The following is a 13,866-nucleotide window of genomic DNA, read 5'->3' as shown; positions in this document are numbered from 1 at the left end:
AGTCTGCCAAGATAGTACATCCCCTTACTATACTAAGAAAAAATTCAGCCTTTTTTATCAACTGGTTGTTTTCTCTTTTAGTTTGATATGGCAATATGTGTGAGACCATCCTGGGGGGGGGAGAAAAAGTCACTTTCAGAATCTGAAAGCCTTTTACTTTTGTTCATCTGCACTAGTAAGACTCCTGTCAAGTGACCTGAATTAATCAGGATTTTTATTCCTCCTCCTTCCCACCCCCATTTATTCTCTTTCCATAATTCTTTTTTTATTTTATTTTTTGTTTTTATTTTTTTTAAAGATTTTATTTATTTATTTGACAGAGAGATGGAGAGACAGCACAAGTAGGCAGAGAGGCAAGCAGAGGAAGAGGGAGAAGCAGGCTCCCCGCTGAGCAGGGAGCCCAATGCGGGGCTCGATCCCAGGACCCTGGGATCATGACCTGAGCCGAAGGCAGCCACTTAACCAATTGAGCCACCCAGGCACCCCTCTTTCCATAATTCTTACACCACGTAAATGTCTCTCCTTTTTATTTAAGATGGAGGCACTGCTGCCCCCATTTCATTTTCGACAGCTCTCTGAACTGTCCTAGGATGAGTCTATTCTTCATCTCCATACATCTATCTCTATTTTATTTTTGTTCCAAATTGTAAATATTTGAAATCTGTAACAGATCAAACCTTTGTTAAAATCCCTTTCAAATTACATTAACATAAGGCTGTGATGCCTAGAAAAGATGTGATTTTTTTTCTCTCTGCCTGTCTGCGTGTCTGTGTGTGCATGCGCATAATGTCAGAAGAGAAAAACACACAAACATGTAAAATGTCTACTAACAACAGCCCTTTCGCCAAATAGCAACCAAATTAAAAAAGAAAACCAAAGATAAATTCAGGTCCATATTTCAGAAGAAGTGAATGAGGACCTCTTTATTTCCAATGCAATAGAAATGCAAAGAGGAGGAAATCAATGCAAACCAGTATGTCTTGGATCAGCACATTTTAAAACAAAATGTACCTTTGTATCTAAAAATCTGAGAGCCATGAATATTTAACAGAGAGAGAAAAGAATGATTTTGTCAGCGTGTAAAGCAAGTCCCAGGGAAGCTTAAATTCTGCTGCCTTCTATTAGCTTCTCTGCTCAGTAAACAAAATGAGTCATTCAGGGGGAAGGAGAGGAAGGGGATGAGGGCTGTGGGAGGCTGAGCGAGAAGGGACGTCTGAGTCTTGGGAAGGGGCAGGCTCAGGAATAGTAGCAGAGGAGAGCAGAGAATGATGAAGTTTAATGCCAGCCAGTGGTCATGAGCTCTCTGGCTGGGGGTAGAGCAGCTGGAGACAGTCCGTGAGGAGAATTTTCAAAAACCCTGCTGGTTCTCAAAGCCAAAGGAAGCAGGGAGTGGCTAGCATAGTAAAGGGATCTAAGGGATTGATTTGGCTACTCCAGGATGCAAGTCTTGTCCAGTTAATCTCTTCAAGGCTCTCTTTCCTCACCTCTTAAAGGGTATTAATACCAGCTACCTGCTTTAGGAGAATATCTTGGGGATAAGTAAGGCACATTAGCCAAAATCCATGCTAAATATTTGATGGCTATGTCTGAAGCCACACAAGGGAATATTTGAGTAGCTTACCAGCTTCATGGGGGGGAAGATCCTTAATGTGGCATAATTCAGGACTTTCATTACAGCCCAACCCCTGTCATTATGACTCAAATAATGCTCCCAGGAGCTCGCCTGATACCCAGAAAACAACATGCTGCAGGCTAATGATGTATTGATTTCTTGGCTATGAAGTCTGCTCAAAAGGAAAATGCTGATCAGTGGGCTGGGAGAGTGTAAGTGGGTGTGTAGCTGCATTAAGCAATACTAATCAAGTTCAGCTGCTCCTTCAGCCTATTTTTCTCCCCTATCATCCTATTGAGCTTCAGACTGGCATTTGATGCCCTTTAACTTTTAACAGGTGAATTTTGCAAGAGGCAGCATGGTGTTTTGTGAAATGAACTTTGGACTAGGAGTCAAAAATGAGGGTTGTCATCCTAACTCAGCAATGAATATCACTCATGAAGTTGAGTAAAGCAGTTCTCTTACTTTTAGACTGTCAGTTTTTCAGGCTGTAGGAAAAAAAAAAACCTACAGTTCTTTGAATGATAGAGGGAGGAGCGAAAAGCCCTTCATTATGGATAACACATATTACTTCCCTGTTTATGCTTTTTGTAACCACTCTGAGCTTACAGCCTATATTTCAAAGCCATAAGCTTTGAGTAGAAGCTGTAAGCCTTGCTGACGGCTGTCACAGCCTGAACCAACCATTAACTAATTAAGAGGAAGCATATCAAGTTGTCAAAAACCTCTAAAACTAGTAAGTCCTAGTAAATTGTAATGTATTGTTTTTTTTGTTTTTTGTTTTTTTTTAATGTACATAGGTACACAGGAATTCCATCACTTCAAGGCCAGGCGTGATTAGCACAAGGTATCAGAAGATGACCCTTGAAAAGAAGATTTCTCATTAAATGTACTAGCCCGAGGCCACTGCTTCAGTCAAAGCTGTCCTTGGTGCCTTAATTTTGGATGAAAATGCAGATATTCAGAGGAAATAAGAAGAAGGCATCTGGGTTGTCTACTAGGAGCCTCTTGAACCCTCAGGCAATCGGTCTAGAAGCAAGTCTTTTACCCAAAGGGACACTTGACATCCATCAATTATCCACCTAAGCTGACTAATTCCTCTTTATGGCTTCTTGGTGATCACACCAGAGCAGAGGTGCCATCCATATGAAGGTTGACTTTGTATCAGCTGAAATATGGAAGCCGTCCAGGAATTATAGAATAATGGATGCTCAGAACTTGTCGTATTAGAGATGGGGACAATTGGTACAAATGCATCTTACTGGGGCCATATCTGCTAGTAAGATACACTTGCCATACGGTTGTGATTAGGATCATTCAGCAAATAGTTACAGTTTCTACCCTGGACTCACACTTGTATCTGAACACAGAGGAGTAAGCGTTGAAAAGACAGGGTCCCCCCACTCAAGTGCCTTAGCATCTGGGTGGGGTTATAGAGACATGAACAATTCAGACCATATGTGGTTAAGAAAATAGAAAGCACGTCTACCCCTCTCGTTTTTTAAGCTGATAAGGGAAGCCATTCTAAAAGGAGGCAATATCTGAGCAGAGGAGGATGAGTTGGATTTATGAGTGTAAACAAACAGAGGGAAGGCCATATCAAACAGGGAGAATATTATTGGCAATGGCAAGAAGGTCTTCAAAATAATGATTTTTTAAAGCAGTTTGGTAGCAAGAGGCTCTGCTGAGACACTTACCTGCCTAACAAAAATACCATGAGTTTAAGCCACAGTTTAAGGGAGCCATTAACAAATAAATACTGAGGAGGTATATGGCCTGATTGGATGCAAATAGGAGAAACCTGATCCTAGACGTTGAGGGGGGGGGAAGCCTATATAATGAATTGTCCAGTTCCTGTTAAAGACGGCGACCTAAGAGGGCCTGGGCTTAGCCCCTTCCGCAAACCCAGAGCCTATAGCTAAATATGGAGTAAGTTCCTCACCTAAAAACTGTCTGAGTGATTCCTAGGCATCCTATCCGAAGGAGAGGAGGCCCACGTGACAGCAGGTAGGCCAGACTGGGACACAGTCCCCCCAAAACCCCATCCTGTACGCGGCCGGGGTGCAACCCACAGTCCGGTGGGAACTCCAAACCCACAGCTTCTCCCTGAGAGGTAGAGGGATCGAACCCCACACTGGGCACCCCCAGCTTTTACGACCGGCACCTGAGAACGGAGCGTCTAAAGGTCTAGCTTTGAAGACCCCCGGGGCTCACTTCCCTGAGATCCCCGCTGCTAACAGCGCTCTGCGAAGGGCTCTCGGAGGCCCCCTGGGACTCACCCACCTCGAGGCCCAGCGCCAGGCGGCCTTGGAGGGACTTGGCTCTCTGTGTGGGAGAGGTTCATTGGCTGGTCTTGGAGCGCCGGCCCGAGAGGCAGGCTTCTGCTTGGAAGAGTATCTGGAGGCCTCCGGGGAGGGTGTCCTCCTGGGCAAAGACTGGCAGGCGCCATCTTCCTGCTCCCTCGCCAAGATCCAGCCTGCGGGCACCACCTTTTTGTTCTCAAAACTCTAGGCTTCCCCCCCACCCTTTCTTTCCTTTTTTTTTTTTTTTTTTTTTTTTTTTTTGTTTCCCCCTTTCTTTCCCCGTGGACGCCATCTCCACGCTCTCCCCTGCCGCGTTCCAGAGCGCAGGTGCCCGCGGGGTGCAGGGAGCTTTACGCGCGGCTCGTGCTGCGTTTTGCGGCTGCTCCCAGGGGGCGCCGGCGGGGCTTCCGCGTGCTTCCCTCCGGCCTGTAACCAATGGAGAGAGAGCTTCTATAGGGCCCCGCAAGCCCACGAGAGCTCAGTCTCTCGGTGAACGTCCCCCTGAGCTTATTGTGGCTGCAGGCTGAGGGGCAGGCTTCTAATTAAACATCTAAGGGCTGACCGTAATCCTTTCTGGAGGGCTCCAGAGCACGGGTCTGCGTCAGTCTGGTGAGTCTTCGGGGCTGCGGCCTGTGGGCTTGCCACACATCACACACATCGTTCCGGGTCCGATGGTGGTAATGGTCAGCGACAGTTGTTGGCAAGCAGCCTCCCAGAGGGCACTGCACAGATGGTGGAATGAAACACACCCCCAGTCTTTGTGTGAAACTGGCCTGTTGGCTCGTCCTGCAGCTTCAGCCTAAGGGGTGGGCTTCAGGTTTGGCTCACTCTAGAGGTCTACTGGACATAAGCTGGTGTGGCCGTCTTTGTACTCCCCCTCTGCCTCCATGTCACTTGACTGTGTCTCCCAGACAGGAGCTTATATTATACAGTCATTTGGAGCCCCTATTTTTGCAGCTGCTGCCGGGGAAGACCTCTAGATCACCGGGCATGCTGAGCCAAGGGGGCTTTGGCTTGTGGTCCCATGGGACTAGGTATATTTGCATACCTAAAAGCTACTGCCTGAGATCATCCCCTCTTTGGGACAAGGTCAGGTCTTGGCACACCCTATAAAATAGACTGCTTGGACACTCAAAAGGGTTTGAGAGACAACCAAGAGCTAAGGTAGGGTGGACTGATAAGGTTCATCTCCTATAGGAGGCCACTCCTATAAGACCGGGAGAGGTGGTGGTTTTATCTAATGCATAGAAACCAACACAGAGATTCAAGCAAAATGGAGAAACAGATGAGTATGTTCCAAAGGAAAGAACAAGATAAAACCTCAGGAGAATTCTCAGGTCATGGGCAGTAGGGGTGGGAGAACTATACCCATAGGAGATGAGTAAGGATGCCATTTTAACAATGGAAGGTGAAAGGTGACACTGAGCAGAATGACAACAGCTGGGATAACAGCACTAGGAGAACGCAGGTGGTGGAATTAACTCAGAAGTGTGACATTGTTACCTGAAGTGGACAAGGAAGAGCGAAAAAACCTCTTATCTGGATTTAGATTGCCATTCAAACTTCCTCACTCAAAGTAACTTTCCCATTTTCATAAGTAAATCCAGCGCCAATACATGTATGTTGATTCAGTTGAGACACCACAAAACTATGTGCCTGTCTACAGTGTTTTCAAGTTAGCAGGAATTGGATAGCAGGGAGTTTTCTCTTTAGCTTCTCTAATCCATGTCCATTGACCTTCCCTAGACATTCTCTGCACAGCCTATGTGTTTGGCGCGGGGGGCATGGTAAAATGCCTGGAGACTTTTGTCTAACGTCTGGTGGAAACTGTCACCCTGTGCAGCCTGATTTCTCTTGTCAAATGCATTTATTAAGATGGAAATGCCAATTTTGGAAGCTGTGTTTTCAGACTTCACAATATGACTTGGGAAGAGGTCAAAATGGATGTTTTAATGTCCGTTTTCACTGGATAGAGCTCTCTCTATTTGTGTTTTTTGAATGCGTTCTAAAGAGCTGACGATGCCGGAAAGGCAATGCAGAGATACGTCCGCACACTTGTGTAGAGCACACACGGAAGATCTGGGAGTCAAAATGCATAACACTAGACAAAATAATTAATGGCTTGTTTATTCACTAATTAGATAAGCATTTTTGGAATTTCAAACATTGTAAGAAGTGCGGTGGGTATCATCATAGAATTAACAGTCTAGAAATAAATTTTAATAATGATGAGTATTATGATTGGGGTTATGAAGTGTTATGGGAGTGGATATCAAACGCATTTAGCCATGAATTAAGTTTCCTGTAAAGCTCAAGACTACATCATTAGAAGGAGTAGGTAAGAATTGCATAATAGTTCATTTTTCAACCAGTGTTTAATATTTACCTGTGCTTTAGACATTGAGCTAGGTTTGTGATGGATTTAAGATTAATCAGATGCTGATCCTCTTCTCTAGACATTTATAGACCAGTCATGGTAAGATATGAACATACATAACTTGGGAATTAATGAATCCATGCTAAGCACCTTCAGAGGAAGTACTAGAAGATTTGAATGACAAGAAGAATGAGAAGTTGAATCTAGTTGAGAGAGCTATCAAGAGAGACTTCAAAAAAAAAAAAGGCTTTAATATTCAGGAAAACATTGATAAAATAGTTTTGGGCACATAATAATACAGGAATTAGGTTTACTGAACTTTGTTGAGGGAAGGCTAGCAAATTGGTACCCAGGTCTGTTCATTCAGACTTTCCAAACACATAATCTCAATTCTGTGCCCACTCAACTCCCTTAAGTCAGGCCCTCCTTATCTGGCTCCTGGACTGCTTCTTAGCAAACCACTCACCTTATCTTCTCTCTCAGGCACTGTCTTATCCATTTGGACTGCTATAACAAAGTATCATAGTTTGGGTGACTTATAAGCAACAGAAATTTCTCATACTTCTGGAGGCTGGAAGTCCAAGATTACGGTGCCAACATGGTCAGGCTCTGGTGATAGCCCTCTTCGGAGTTGCATACTGCCTACTTCTTTTTGTATCTTCACATGGTAGAAAGCAGAGGAAGCAAACTCTCTAGTGACTCTCATAGGCAATCATCCTATTCATGAGAGTTCTACCTTCATGACCCCATCTAATCCTAATTACCTTCCAAAGAGTCCACTTCCTTAAACCATCACACTGGAGAGTGGGGTTTCAGCATAGACATTTGGGGAGGGGACACAAACATTCAATCCATAACATGCCCCTCTTAAAGCTTCCCGCACACCTAGCAGTCACCTGGCTCTCTAAGAAACAGACTTTCATGTTAATTTACTGTTTTAGTCTCTCTTACGCTTCTTTGACTAAAGCAAGTGTGATAATCTGGTTCCAATAACTGCATCTCCTATCATTTCACACTTAAAACCATGGTGCAATTATTTAAAACTTCATTCTCTAAATTACAGTTTTATAACTACATGCATTTTTTTCTTTATATGCTGACCTGTCTGCCTACAATTGGCCGTTCACTCTTTGTAGACCAAGAAATTGCTGGCCTTGTAAGACAGACCGTTTTCTGTGATATAATCTGTGAGTCTGTTTCCTCTCCATTCCTGTTTCTGTTAGAGTACTCCCATTGTTTTTGAAATTCTCTTTTTCTAGATCTCCAAACTATAAGTTCTTAAAGGAACCATGTCATAAATACTTTTTAAAGAATCTGTTCATTATAATTAATATTCTCTATATTTTTGTAAAACAACTTATATTCAGTGTCTCCAGCTGTACCCTGTGGTAATGGATATTCAACAGGATTATTGAATGACTTCTAAGAGCAAAGTGTTACAGTGATTTAGAACTAGCTTCATCTCCCCGTTCCATTACATATTCTGTTTAATTTTGCACAATTTTCTTGTTCAAGGTTTAGGTTCATTATTTGTAATAGGATAATAATACATAGCTCATTGTAAGGATTAAGTGAAATAATGATTGTAAAGCACTTGGCTCAATTCCTGGCATATCTTATGCTCTTAATTATTTATATTAAAACTATTGCTATTAACTCTTTTAACCCAAGCAAGGCTCATCCTCCATAAACTTTATTTTCTCCCATCTTTTTAAATAAAACGGGAATAAAAATTTCCATCTCTCCTTATAAGACTTTAGTAATTATCCAATTAAATATTCTGTGTTAGAGTACTTTAAAAATATAACAAACCATATAATTGTTAATGGTAATATGCTTCTGAGAACCTTTGGTCACTTGTAAGAGATGAAGATGTAGTTGTAATTCTGTGACTAACATGGAAAATGTTTATAAGAATTCAGAATGTTGTTATAGTTGGTTCTGTGTTGCCCAAGGTTAAGAATTGTAGGTAAGATTAATACAGTCAAAAGTTTCCTCTTAGTCATGGCTCACATTATAAATCAGTTATTGCATCTTTCTCCTGTCCAAATAACTGCTTAATGTAGGTAGAATTATTAGCTGCTGGTCTGCCTCAAAGTACACATTTGTGCCATCATAATTAGTCTGACCTGAAGTGATAGGATGACTAAGGGGTATTTCTGTCAAGATTTTGTCATTCAAGATTTAAAAGCAGCTAGTTCTTAATATCTTGCCCAGGTCATTGTAAAATCTTCAATAATACTGGAATAGACAAAGGATCACTTATTTTTCTTTTACCAATTGTTATTCAGGACTCTCAAACATTTAGCAAAAATACTAATTGTTAAAATATTAAACCATAAGTATCTGGGCAAAAGCTCTAGTGTTCATAAGTTACACTTAATGAAATAATGGATACTTTTCCCATGAAGGCTTTGCTAACCACTGCGGTCTACCTCAGTTCTTCTTGGCTTCTCTCTTAATTGCATGCCCTATAATGCAATTGGAACTCCTCCGGGTGTGTGTGCAACTAGACAATTTACTAGCCAAAACAACTTCAAGACTGCAAGCCCCAGTTTCTTTATCTGTGTCTTCATCTAAAATGAAGATAATAATCTTTCCCTGCCTACCTCCCCCCCCGAAAAAAGTTAGTTCAGTAGAAATGATACATTAGATATGAAAATAAATTTGCAAAATGAAAATAATCAGATATTTAAATGTTGGTATGCCACACTAAAAAAAAAAAAGCTCTTATTTTATATACTCTAAAAACTCCTATTTCTTCCCACAGCTTTAATTATCATTTTTAGAGATGATAGTTCCAAAATCCATCTCTGTACCTATCTCTTCATGATCTGGACACCCACCTATCATGTTGTATAATCTAAAATTTATCAAATTTAACATCTCCAGGTGTTTACTCATTTTCTCTCCACGTGCCGTTCTTTTGTCTTTCGGTACCTCAATGTGTGGTACTCTCAACCACCTGCTTGCTGCAGCTTGACCCAGGTGTTCTTGATTTCTCCTTCATCCTTCCTCCACAGTTCTAGCCATCCACTACATCTGCTCCAACACCCCTCAGATCTGACTACTCTCGTCCTGGATCACTATAGTAATACTTACAGAATTGTAGTAGAATTTTAAAAGAAACGGCATCTTTAAGATTTAATTTGTTAAAGACTCACTATAACAACCTTCTAACTGCCGCTGTTTCTTTCCCACACAGCCACAGACCTTTATAAATCAAGGAATCTCTTCCGTCAAATGCCTATAAATAACAACCATTGCTCCCAAGACAATCTCCAAACATGAGCATGGTTTACAAACCCTTTAAAGCAGTTCTTCTCAAATTTAATGTGCATACACATCGCCTGGACATCTTGTTAAACTATAGTTTTAATCCAGTGAGTCTGGGGAGCAGGTCCAGGGCTAGGGCTAGTTGAAACCCCACAGGTGAACAATTTAAGGAGGCACTCATTGTCAGGGCAGTGCTGGTACCAATCCTATACTTTGCCTGAGCCTGAGAGTGAAGGCCTCCTTAAATTATGTGCCTGAGGTGCTGCACTTCCCAAGCTCCCAGGTGATGCTGGTGCTGCTTGTTCTAGGACCACATGGTGGAAAGCAAGTCCTGAGTGATCACTACTTACCTACCTATCTTCATCTCTTAGGATTCCTCACTTCACGCCCTACCCTCTAGCCATGCTAAATAATTTATATTATTTCATTTCTGGTTACATGTTGTTTCTTCTGGAAATTGTTTCTACCCTTACCCTTCTTTGCCTCTTTGACTTCTACCTGTTCTTAGACACCTCTTTCTCCAGGATGTCTTCTCTGACTTTGAAACAATGGATTAGGCACCTATGTTTTTCCTTCCACAACCCCATTTACATCTTCTTCTTTAGCACTTATCTGTCCAGAGTTTAATATTCTGTTTAGTTGTCTATCTCTACAAATAAGATTTGTGGATTAAAAAAACGGTTTGTTTATTATTTCAGGCCAAGCAAAAACCATATTTCCCAGCACAGAATAGATAATGTATATTTGATAAATAAATAATTGAATGTTAAATTTTGTATTTGGGCTATCTTCTTAAGTTGACTTTAAAATCCTTTAGTGATGTCTTCTGTGGTTCTTTACCTTATAGTGCGCTGTATGTACTCAGTAAATATCATTTCATACCAATAAAAACAGACAACAGTTTGCCTTTATTAAAGACATTCAATGAATAATTGTTAATTATGCACCTTCCAGGTGCTATGAATTCAGTGGTGAACTACAATGAAGTCCCTGTTTTCACAGCATTTATAGTTTAGGTTTTGTTTGGTTGTTTTTTGTATTAAACATATTTAATAAAAAGTTTGAAGATGTGACACAGGAAGAAACAAGGCCTGTAAGACCTGAACACATGGGCATTTAATAATAGAAGTTAGTAGAAAAATAGAAGCAATGGAAGAAGGCAAAAGGGATGGACACCATAGGCATAAAACAAAGGGGAATTGGAAGCAGACAAAAAGCAACATGTAATGGAAAATACACTGAACTTGGGTTTGAATCTGGCTCTTGTTGGTTGTGTGACCAAAGGTAAATCACTCTATCTCCTTCAGTCTCTTACCCTTCTCAGTCTGCAAAGTAATGATAGCCTTGTCTCTCTCTAAGCTATTGTGTGGATAAATGACTGTAACTCACTCAGGCTGCAGATTTTAATGCTGGTTGGATCTGAGCATGCTGAAGGCAGTTTGGCTTGGCCCTTTCCACTCTCAGACATGACCTGCTCCCCTCCCTATGACTAAGGTGTTTTGTCACATTAACATGGATGAGTGCCTTTGGATGCAATGCTCTGGAGGTAACTCAAAGAGGGGAGCCATGCAAGAGGTTGAGAGGAGCAGGCACAAGAAGTATTGGGTCATAGAAGGGAGGGCACCCTCTCACAGTCTAATGCATATGGACAGGGGTGTGATGTAAGGCAGTTGGGATCTGTCTTCAGTGTTAATTAACCTTTGTCACCTTTACTTTGTAACAGCCAGTAGTAGTTCTCTTACTCCCAAGGAGGAGATGTAATTAGAACAGATGGAGAATATACAAATGGAAAGAAAGAGACCACGTATTCAACTCCAGGGGGCTCATGCCCTGGGATTGTGCTGAGTGAAGGCAGGAATGATTTTTACCTTATAATCCAGGTGTTTTTCTCAAGCCCCTGAGGTAAGCCAGCTGTTAACGAGAGAAAGCGAAGGAAAATGGAGAGCCTATTTGGAATCAAATCTTCTCATATTTATCTCTGTATTTCTAAAGCCTCAAACTTTTTGGAATATAGGAGATGCTCAATAGATGTTTTAAATGGGTATATGCATAATATCTTCCTGCAGGACTATAAAGTCTAGAAACCAAAGAGGCCATAGCAGAATGAGCCTTTAGAATCATCTTATCAGTTAGACCCAGAATTTTAGAGAGATTAAAAAAAAAAAGCCTAAAGCTGATCAATGACAAAGCTAGAACTGGAACCCAAATCCGTACTTACTTATTACACCACAGTGGTAATCATCCCCCATCAGAACTACATTTTGATAGTGCAATTAAGAAAGAAGCAATGGCTGAGACCTCTAGAAACTGTAAATAAGGATAAGAGAAATGTAGACAACTTAACCAAAAATCCACAGACTACATGTTGGAGAAGCAGCTGCATCAGATTCAGTCTATATGTAAACCAGCCTAGCAGGTGATGTTGAGCAACCAAGGCCCTCTTGGGAAGGGCTCATTAAGACACAAGGTACAGGCCAAGGACTTCTGAAAGCAACTGAACACTTAAATGCACTTTTTTTCTCAAAAATTTGAGGTATAATTCACCATTAAAATTGTATATATTTAAGGTGTACAATATGATTTCATATATTTCTCCTGAAAGAATCACAAGCTAGTGAATATATGCATCACTTCATATAATTACATTTTTATACTCCTTTAAAAAATTAATTTGAATGTAGTTGACACACATTACATTAGTGTCAGGTGTACAACATAGTGATTCAACTTCTTTGTACATTATGCTATGCTCACCACAAGTGTAGGTACCATCTGTCACCATACAAGGCTATTGCAGTATCATTAACTATATTCCCTATGCCTAGCCTTTCCATGACTTGTTCATTCTGTAACTGGAAGCCTATATTTCCCACTCCTGGTCCCCCATTTTGCCCATCCCCCTACTGCCCATTACCATTATTTTTATTATGGTGAGAACACTTTAGATTTACCTCCTTAGCACATATACTCCATATTATTAACTATAGTCATGTTATTGTATATTCAATCTCCCAGAACTTGTGTAACTGAAACTTCGACCAACATCTCTTCCAAGGGAGAGCTTTCTTTAATGAGTCTGAACACCATCTCTACAATTATATTCAGGATTATAAAAGGTTCAGAGGACTTCTGTGTCTTATGGAGATTTTTTTTCTCTAACCAAAACCGAACAAAAATACCTTGCCTGCTTCGCCATGGTTACTACTAGTATTTATTACATTGCTGTGTAAGAAACTCTAGGAGTCTCTGATAGTCTGATGGGTGTTTATGGTATTATTTGCTCAGAAACTTCCTTCTATTGGAAAGTGCTCCCATTCCATAGGACGAGAGAAGTGGGTGCTCTGTTCTGTGTTCTCACTCTGCCGGCCAAAGGTTATTGGTGGTCAACAGTGAGCACTTGATTCAAGTCAGGCCAGCAAAGTTCTGGTGGAATTTGCATCTTTGCTCCCCAGTGTAGCTGAGGCTCATCAGCATCCTTTCCCTTTCAATAGTTGTGTTACTTAAAACTCTCTTGGATTTTTGAATAACATTAGCTTTCTTTAAATTAGTTGATCTATTTCCCCTCTCCTTCAACCAAAACAGACTTGATTAAGATAGAAATAAGAAATTTAAAATAATTTTGATAGTTCCATTTATATACAAATGCAATTAAAATCCTATATAATCATATATGTACCTTAAATCTCTGAGAATCTGCTATTATCTCATTTTACAAAGGAAATAGAACTAAGCTCAGAGAAATTAAGTGATCTTTTTCAAAGTCACACACCCGGGGGAATGGGAAATCCCTGATGCAAGTCTAAGCCTGTCTCTTACCAGTACAGTCCTCAGTCCCTACTCAGGGAGATTAAAGTTCATTGGAGGTCCAGGAAAAAAAAAAAAAAAAATATACACACACACACACACACACACACACACACAGAAAAGACCAAAGTAAAGCAAACAGAATAGAACAACCATAAATGGCTATGAATCAATAAAATAATTTCATAGATGAAGCATCCTAGCTAAGTCCTTATGGTTCTGAGACCAGTTACAATGTGAGGAACAGGGAGGTTCCACATAGCACCAAGTAATTCTCCAGGGACTAGCTGGCTGTCCTGTAATTCAACTCAACTCTGACACTACCCAGAGATAGAAACAGATTCCACAGAATGAACACTCAGTCCTACAACACTGCTCCCCTTCCCCACCTCGCCCCCCCATGCCAGTCACAAACCCAGGTTGTTACCTGTACTTCTGACCCCTACCTCCAAGCTACAGACCAAGACCACTACGCCCTCCTCAAGTTTGATTAA

This window comes from Halichoerus grypus, chromosome 14 (genome assembly GCF_964656455.1).
Source record: "Halichoerus grypus chromosome 14, mHalGry1.hap1.1, whole genome shotgun sequence".
In the NCBI taxonomy this organism is placed as follows: Eukaryota; Metazoa; Chordata; class Mammalia; order Carnivora; family Phocidae; genus Halichoerus; species Halichoerus grypus.
Note: the sequence above shows the minus strand (reverse complement) of the source record.